General features: G+C 43.6%; 1 protein-coding gene across 18 annotated transcripts in view; it reads left to right on the top strand.

Annotated features, from left to right (window-relative positions):
- Positions 1 to 8,964, top strand: part of FOXP1 (forkhead box P1) — a 387,258-nt gene that overhangs the window by 202,551 nt on the left and 175,743 nt on the right. The window contains exon 1 of one of the 18 annotated variants that reach the window (XM_057422848.1): positions 8,942 to 8,959. The exons of the other annotated variants lie outside the window; for them this stretch is intronic. The gene's annotated coding sequence lies outside the window, so the exon portion shown is untranslated. Of the gene's footprint in view, positions 1 to 8,941; positions 8,960 to 8,964 lie in introns of those variants that run through there. 18 annotated transcript variants of the gene reach the window in all.

Here is an 8,964-nt window from a genome sequence, read left to right as displayed (position 1 = left end):
CCTAATCTGTGCTCCCACTGGTGTCTGTGTGCAGACAGCCTGAGCAGGCTCCGGGGATGGCGGCTCCCTTCCAGTGTGTGGGCAGCCCGAGAGGCACAGGCACACGGCAAGGAAAGAGGAAAAAGAGGGAAGAGATGCAAACTCAGACTGGTGAAATCATTTCAGCTGTGTCGTGGAGGATGGGGAATGGGGTTAGCTTGGTCTTCAGAAATAGATAGGTTGGGCAGTGAGAAAGGAGCGGATTGTCGGTGGAGCAGGTGGTAGTTCATAAAAAGTTCTGTCTTTCTGTGTGTTTAGTAGATCTTGTCATAGAACCACAGAGTGGGTTGGGTTGGAGGGATCTTGAAGATCATCTGGTTCCAATCCCGTTCCACGGGCAAGGACACCTTCCATTAGACCAGGTTGCTCCAAGCCCCGTCCAGCCTGGCCTTGGACACTGCCAGGGATGGGCAGCCACAGCTTCTCCAGGCAATCTGTGCCAACGCCTCAGCACCCTCTTAGTGAAGAATTTCTTCCTTGCATCTAGTCTAAATCTCCCCTCTGTCAGTTTAAAGCCATTCCTCCTTGTTGTGTCACTACATGTGCTTGTAATATGTCCCTGTCCAGATTTTTTGTTGTCCCCTTTAGGTACTGGAAGACTTACAAGGTTTCACATGGAACCTTGTCTTCTCCAGGCTGAGAAGACAGCCGCAGGAGACCCCTTTGCTGCTGCCCGCACTCCCCTCTATCGGAATTACGTAAAATACCTCCTGCACATTTTCATTTTACATGCTTAAAATATTTTAGGGTTTAACTTCTTTATTTCATTTTTTTAAGTCTTCAGCAGTTGCATGTTTGACATGGTTTTGTTATCCTAGATGTTATGTTATGATCTGGCACACGGAGCATTAATTCCTTTATCAGCTCTATTTCCTTTACAGTTGTTCATTTAATTGAGCTCCTCTGTGTATTTTACAAAACAAGATACATTCATTACAACTTGCAGACCTCAGATAGTATTGTAACATGCTTCAGAAAAATAGCACTTCTGTAGATAGTTGTGGAAGTTGGGTGTTTGGTTTATTTTTCAGATGATGGGAGGAAGCAGTAGCAGAATTCTTGCATACATAATCAGTAGGAACTTTCCAGAAGCTCTTTATTCTAGCTATTTTCTTTTAAAGCTGTGTTTACTCTAAGAATTCAGTTGAGGCAGTTGAAATATGTGGCTGCCGTGTAGAAGAAAATACAGTGCATGTTTTGTTACTCTCCTTGTTCTCCTTTGTCTTGTGCAGGCAGTTCTAAGCCAAAGGAAGCGATCATACAGTCAGTGACTGTGGTACCATACCATCCAGTTTAGGGTGCAGATTGCCCTCTTATTCTGACGTGGAATAGTCTTGTCTTGACTATAAATACAGTGGATCCTTGTTTTTCCCAAGCTCTTGGAGCAGGAAGCCACATGTCTTAGCTCTCCAGTGTTCAGGAGCCAGCACGTCTGTGTGACCATGCACCTGCATGTGGCTGGAGATGTTCAAACGCTGTCCTCAGTGCAGCTTTGGAATATTAAACACACATCGCTGTATGTAGATGGCCTCATGTGCTGCCGGGGACTCGGCACCAGAAAGGCTGTTTCCCAGAGCACAAGAGCAAGCTCTGTTAGGTTTGGCAGCGATGGACCCTTCCAGTCCAGCTTGTTGTGGACAGGTTGTGGGGCCGTGGTGCTGTTTACTGGAGGCTCTGTGTTGCGCTGGCATCATGCATGGAGAAGGTATGGGCAGCCACAGAGTGCTCATGATTGCCCACTGTTGTTGGCCAAGGCAAGCTGGAGAGGCTTGCTCAGTGTCCAGTCATTCCTCCCTGCTGTTGCCTCTCCCTCTTCCAGCCACCTCTGCTGGCATGGCATTGCTCTTCAGCCATGGGTGAATGCAGAAGAGGGATTAAGAGCTTGGCTTCCTGCATCCTGAATCAAAAGTAGGCATATGTGCTTTTTTTGGTGAGTAGAAACAAACCGGTTTTGACAGAGCTTTTTTAGGGAGTTTTCTCAGGCACAGGATGAAATTTTGAGGTGGAAAAAATTCACACTTTTTTTTTTCCCTTTATTGGGCCAGTGTGGTAAGGACCAACTGTATTTTTGGGTGCTTGGGATCCATGTGTGTCACTGCTGAGCATGTGGCTGTTGAGGAACATGTGCAGTACGTGCGCATTTCCTGCACAGAAATGTGGTGGGATCCTTGCTCTGGACCCAGACTGGAGCTGTTCCTGGGAAAGAAAACATCAAGATAAAACTGGGGAGGAAAGCACCTCTTCTGTTGCACTTATTCTGTTCTGGCTGATGCTAAGCCGGTATGTCGGGTACTTTCATAGCGTGTGTGTGTGTGTGTTAACTTACGCACCACTGTTCATAGGCACATAGATTTCTCTTCTGCATCATGCTGTCTTGGCTGTAATGTGATAGCTGTAGCCCTTGGACAGGGCAAGGCAAGGAGACTGGATCTGTTTCCACAAAAGCTTAGCTAAGTGCATTTTTCTTATTGTGTTAGGGGCCTGATTCTTGAGGGGGTTAAATGCTCTCAGTTGTGGGTACTCAGCATTTTTGCAAGTCACCCTGCTCAGAGCTTGGTGGTTACTTCGGGGTTTTTTTAATGGGAAAAAACCACCCCATTTTTTTCCATTTGCTTCTTCATAAACTGAAGCCACTAAAGAGTCCTTGCCTAGTTTTCCACACACAGTCACACACTGATGGGAGCATGAGAGGGACTGCAGGTCTTAGAAGGCTTGAAGTGTGTGAAAACAAGGAGTCCCAACGAAAATGGGTTTGCAGCTTAATTGTAGTGGGTGTGCATTTGTTTGCGAAAAGAAATGAAAGTGCTGGAGGCCGAAGTGCTTTCTTTGTCCTTACAATAGTGAGCAGTATAAACTTCCCCAGCCAGTTCTGCCAAGGTGCTTGAGACCTGCAAATCCCTGCAAAGCTTTGTCACGCTCCTCACTGCGACCCTTCCCATCAACTCCGAGCCTCAACCATCCTTGCACTGCTCTCCAGAAATACCATGTTTTGCATGGTGGACCTCTTAGGCTCCTAAGTGCCTTTATTAAAAGGTGTCTTGTTCGCATCACAGGCTGTCTGCATTTGGGGAAGCCAACATGACTTTTCCAGTGGTTTTGAGATTCATAACTTGCCTTCTGGATGAAGGTGCAGCTTTCCACTGAGCCAGCATTAAGCCTGTTGCTCTATACGTTCTGCTTGAGGCTCCTCAGCTACCCAGTGCCCCATAGAAACAAGATCCATTTTAAATGCTGTTTGCAGCATCTTGGACTTGCTGTGTGAGGATGAGAAATGTTAACATAAATTCTTTAAATAACATCTAGTAGTGTTGAATGCACAGAATTATAAAACATTTTTATATTCTGAGACTCATTTGCATCTTCACATTAAAAACTGTGGTTTTCTTTTCAGAGAATGGTTGCAAGATCTGATTTGTTTTGAAATCAAAGCTAAATTTGTGTTCTTGCTTTCTTCTTTGCCCTTCATTTGACAAATTTTTCTTGTTCTATAAATACAGAATTGTAAACAAGGGCTAATCCTTAGCAACAACCTGGGAAGTTAACATTTCTCTCCAGCTCCTATTATAGTTAATTCAGACACTCTGAATATGATGTGATTTATACATAGTATTCCTAAGGCCAGGAGGTACTAATATCTTGTTAGAGAACTGAGGAAAAGAACACGCTTTTGTGTGTGTGCCATATAACATAATTGCGCTGCATTTTCTTTCATAAGGAGGTGTTTAAAGATGCTTTTTACTTTACATTTGAAAAATGGAAGGCTTCTGCTTTTGCATTTGGCTGAAATTGTCTTAAATGTGTTTTCCTTCCTGCAGCAGTCAACATTGTCAAAACATTTTGCAAAGTACATTTTAATAATATGGGTTAAGACCATCATTATATTAATTTAATTCTTGGTGTAGGTAAATTCGTAAGATGCTTTCACTTTGTCATAAAAGTTTTTCACAGTAAACATCATCTGTGCAGAAACATCTGTTTCCCTGTGCAGAAAAGAAAGAGATAACATAGTCGACAAAAGGATAAATCCTTGTGTTAAAATAGAGTTCGAGCAGTCTCTCATTCATGGTCCATCCTTTTATTTAATTTTAATCTAATTTTGTTTTGCTCTGTTTATGTTTGTCCAGGGACTATTTTTGTAGTGTTAATCTATGTAAGCCACATGCAGTTGAGAACTGCAACTCCCAAAAGGCTGTGATTAAAACGTTATGGATGTGGCAAACCACAAATGCAAAAGTAAGTTTACATTTAGATTTTCTCCATCAAATATTTTATTCAAGTTTTGTAATACCTTGGTATCGTGGTCAGCATTGCCATAAAAATTCTGTGTTATATGGAATGATACAATCTGTGAAGCATTTCCCATTATGTAGACACCATGTCTTTAAATTATAGCAATTTCTTAAGATTTTAAAGCAAAATGAGCTCTTAGAAGTGTGATTAATAGCAGGGAATGAGGCTAACACTGGGTCATCAGTGGCACTCCATTACAAAAAAGGTTGGACTAATAAAAGCATCCATCTATTTGACCAATAAAGCATTTGAATGATATGCTTATAGTTTTTATCATACCGTAGTTACTTTGTACTGAATAAACTGTGATTTTACGTGTTGGAAAAGGAGCGTAGAACAGGCAGCAGCGGCTGAGGTGAGAGCAGTTGTCTCAAGTAAGGAAATATCAGGACTTTTATGTGGGGCTTGATGTTTTCAGAAGCCTTCAGGTTGCGGTGTCTACATTTTTGAAGCTGCTGTGAAATATCCAAATCCCCCGTGACCTGTGCCTGCCTGCCCACAGTCATTCGGGGAGGCTGGCCCTCGCTGTCCTGCAGGGAGGGGAGAAAGGAGGGTATTGTGTGTAATCATTAATTCAGAGTTAACTCCCCGGCAGCCCCAGACATCAGAAATACTCTGCTGAAGCACAGGAAATGGGGCAGCACTTCTGTTTTCCTGGTGTGCGGCCGCCAACCCCGTCCTCGAGTCGCACCTTTCATCCTGCCCGCTATTATGCTGCCAATGTATTAAGAAATAGGCGGTTGCCTGAACAATGCTGCATTTGGGGTTTATTTAAATACCTGTCTTACTCAGAGGTTGCACTGATTTCATGGGTTTGAAGCTTTTTATTATTTTTTTTTTTTAACTACAACAAAAGGCTAAATATTTTCTGAGGAAGGAAACGGAGGTTCTGGGCCAGCCCTGGATGCCCAGGGTTGTGCTGTGGACAAAAAAATACCAAATATTGTAAAACTGGTGAAAAAATTGATGAGGGGGGAGGCTTCTGGCCATTGTGCTGTTTGCACGTGAAATAGCAAGGGAGGGGAGAGCAGTGCCAAGGCCAGCTGTGACCTTGGATGTGTCATGTATTCAAAACTGGCATGATTTTACTCAGTGTGTGGTGGTGGTGCTGATGCTTGTCAGAAGGTAGCAGTGAACCAGGTAAGGGCCATGGTGCAGCTGGGAAGGAAGAAGGACCCCTGGTATAGGCCACAGCTGCAGCCTCTACCCCCATCCAAGTAGTACAATGTCTTAAAGGGCTTATTTTACATAGAAGAGAGATGGAGAAACTTCTGGAGGTCACACGCAAGGATTGTGTCAGGGCAGGAATGTAACCCAGAGCCCTGGATTAACCCCTACGGATAGGACCATCCATCTGCTCTCCCTTTACTTTAGATCTTTACCGAAATCCATGTTCAGGGTAGAGAAGTCACAGAAACCTCCCTTGGGAAGCATTGCAATGGGCAGCTTCTTGAGAGGTGCAGAGATGAGAGATGGGAAAGGAAAAGCTTTCTGGAAGGTGGCAAACCCAGGGGACCTTGGCATTTTGAGCACCTCAAGGACTAGTGTCTCACTGCCTTGAGGCCAAGAGGTGGACATCGGTGGGGAGCAGTTGGGAACCAGAGGCTTCAGTTGTGAGAAGGTAACATCAGAGGAGCTGCTGCTTCCCTTGGGTTGACAAAAATATGCTGGGAGAATCTGCAGAGATTGGAGAATGACAATGGGAGGCAGAAGCAAGAGGGTTGAGGATGGAAGAGAGAAAGGGGAAGAGGGCTGAACCACACCTTACAGCTTCAACTTTGTGCATCTAGCTGGCATGGGCATGGATGTGTGTGTCTAGAATGAGACATGTACATGGTCCTGCTGGGCATGTAGGAAGCCACCATTTTTCTCATTTGTTCTAAGAAAGAGATGAAAATTTTGCATCCCACCTCTTGCAGTTGCTGAAGTTCTTTGAAAATGCAGACACTTCTTTTACATCAGTGGTTTGGCCGGTAAATCTTGTTTTGTAAAGCACTTTCAAGTGTTTTCAACTCCTTTCTTTATCCTTTATCGGAACAGATGCACAGCTATGTGTTTTCCCTGCTGCCTGTTGTCTTGAGGTTGCACAGCAAGACTGCAAAGGCTTTTTGTTTGTTGTTGTTGAAGGGGAGGAAAAAAACCCTCAATCCACAGAAGAGTTAACAGGATTTCACTTGATCTGCTCGTTTATGCAATGAGTAATGCGAGGTTGGTAACAGCAAATTGTTGTTTATAAGCAAACATGGCACTGTGTAAACAAGAAGGCCTGGTCCCCAACTGGTTTGATTTCATGGTGGTCAGCAGCTGATGCATGTAACGTGCAACCTTTCTGCTTCTCAAAATGTCAGAAGAATGACTATTTGTTTGTCTTGAGTTCTTCCCAGCTGTTTACTCTGTAATGCATTTGCCTCAACCTTGATTCCCTAAGAGTGGCCCCTTTCTCCTCCCTGCTCTGTTTACATTAGTCCTGCCCCGAGTGTCACCTATGAAATCTGTTGATTATTCCACCTGGTTAATGTTAAATTGCTCTTGCAAGATGATGTGTTTGTTCATAAACACAAATGCTGGGCCCCTTGTTTACTGTACCCATGGCAGCAATCAGTTATTAAACAAATATTGCTTTGTTTGCGGGTGTGAGCAGCGGTTTATCCTGCAAGGTCTGGAAAAAAACCTTTAAATGCTGGGATTTTGATAAAGGAGAAAAAGGGGAGCTTGTCCCTGGAATGTGGCTGAAACTCACTTTGGTTTGCTTTGCTTATCTTTAACTTGGGTGAAGGGGCTAGAAAGATTAGCAAGTTGTTTGGTTTTTCCAAGAGATTTCCTTAGTGTAATGATATCTATCCAGTTGTTTGCTTTTTTCAGAAGGGAGAGAGCACTCCTGCAAGACGACTAGCACAGCAGTAGATGGCTGATGGCTAGAAAATCCTGCATATGGAGCAAACAAGGAGTTAGAAGGTCTAGGACAAAGATATAGGGCTATGAACCAGGTAATCACCCTAAAAGAACAGCCTTGCGTTGTGTGTCAGCGTTCGGTCGGGGGCTGTTTGGTTTCTCTCTTTTCTCACGTTGGATTTTAATTGATGTATGTGCCCTCGATGGAGTTGGGAAAGGCAAAGCTTTTGCTTTTATTTCTGAGGAGATCTGATGAAAATCTATTTTAGAAGCACAGCCGTTTGAATGGAGAGAAAATACCAAATGTAAAAACTCACTCTGTCGCTCCTCCTCCTGTGAGTGAGGTGACAGAGCTGCTTTTCTGCTTTTTATAACTGGAAGACTGTGTTTGCATCTGCTAATTTCTGTATGCTGGCTGTTTGGTTTCTGAGAGTCCTAATTAGAGAGCACCATCCCAGTAGTTCTTGCTTTTGGGTTGTTTTGAAAATGAGCAAGAAAAACTCACATCATCTTTGTTTCTCAAAATTATTGTTTATTATTGTTTCTGAATGGGGCTTGGATTTCAAATGCCAGGCAAGACCTGTTAGCACTAACAGTAAATTGTTAGGGCTTCGAGTACAAAGGGAGTAAACCCTCTTAGAGTGACCTTGAGAAAGAAATGTTAACTCTTCTTGTATGAAGGTGGTGTCTGTTTCTTTATATGTGAATTAATCTGTTAAAATGTTTTGAATATACATTTATGAAAAGCTTTTGGAGGATAAAATTAACTATTTGTCCTTTTCAGCCCTTGGAAAAGCAAGCAACAGAATATGCATAACAATGTGATGTATTGTATTCTCTAGCTTGCACCAGTGGTTAAACGGATTGTTTGGTTTGGGTGTTGGGGCTGGGGGGCCACAGAAGGTACCTGAAGTGTGTAAGTGGACAAGTGGGTCATTAATTGGCTTGTGTTGCTGTGATGAATCAAACCTTCTCTGCCATAAAGTAAGTGAAAATAGTGAAGTGAAAATTGTATTGTGCAGAACTATTAGAGTTGCACCTGGCTTTGAGGTGGTTTTCGACTTCTGGAGGCTGGTGGAGAGTTTAGAAATGCTTTAATGGAGGTATGCATGGAGGGTGGGAGTCTAATTCATCTACAGCCAGCACTTGGTCTTGCGAGGCTTGATACCATCTTATTGTCGCAATGCTGCTGCTGTGTAGCATAAACTAACCATATTTACTGAATTTAATGTTTACTAAATGCAACTTTGGCCTTTTACTTGGTTGAATAGTTGCCTCTTTTCTTGAGAGACAGACTGCAAGAGTTTATGTTGCAAGCTCAGAGCAGTGTGCATACAAACAAACGAGTCCTGGGTTGTGAGAATAGCTCTGCAGTTTCTGTTCCTGTTCTACATGAAGCTGCTGCTGTGCCTGGGCTGGGATGAGCAGGTGGGTATGTCCCGAGAGACAACAGCTACCAGGTCGGCACTAAGGCAGCTCTGCACTTGAGCGTCCTTCCTTCTGGAGAGGTTGTTCTTCTAGTGCGGATGATGTTTGTGTCCACACAGTAGCAGTTGCAGAGTTGTGTGGTGCAGCAGATGAAGGTTTTTTGTTTGGTTTGGTTGGGGTTTTTTTGCTGCTTGCCATTCCTTTCCTTCCAAATATTCAGTGATCCTGGTAAGGATGATTTCTGTCAAGCTCATGGCTGAAAGACAGCTCTCCCCAAGAGAGAGGAAGGAACCTCACTCTGCTGCTGATGGTATG

Source organism: Pezoporus wallicus, unplaced genomic scaffold (assembly GCF_028554395.1).
Source record: "Pezoporus wallicus isolate ANWC-B61680 ecotype Strahan unplaced genomic scaffold, APGP_CSIRO_Pwel_v1 contig_7073, whole genome shotgun sequence".
NCBI classification, from domain to species: Eukaryota; Metazoa; Chordata; class Aves; order Psittaciformes; family Psittacidae; genus Pezoporus; species Pezoporus wallicus.
This window is presented reverse-complemented; position numbering and strand designations above follow the sequence as displayed.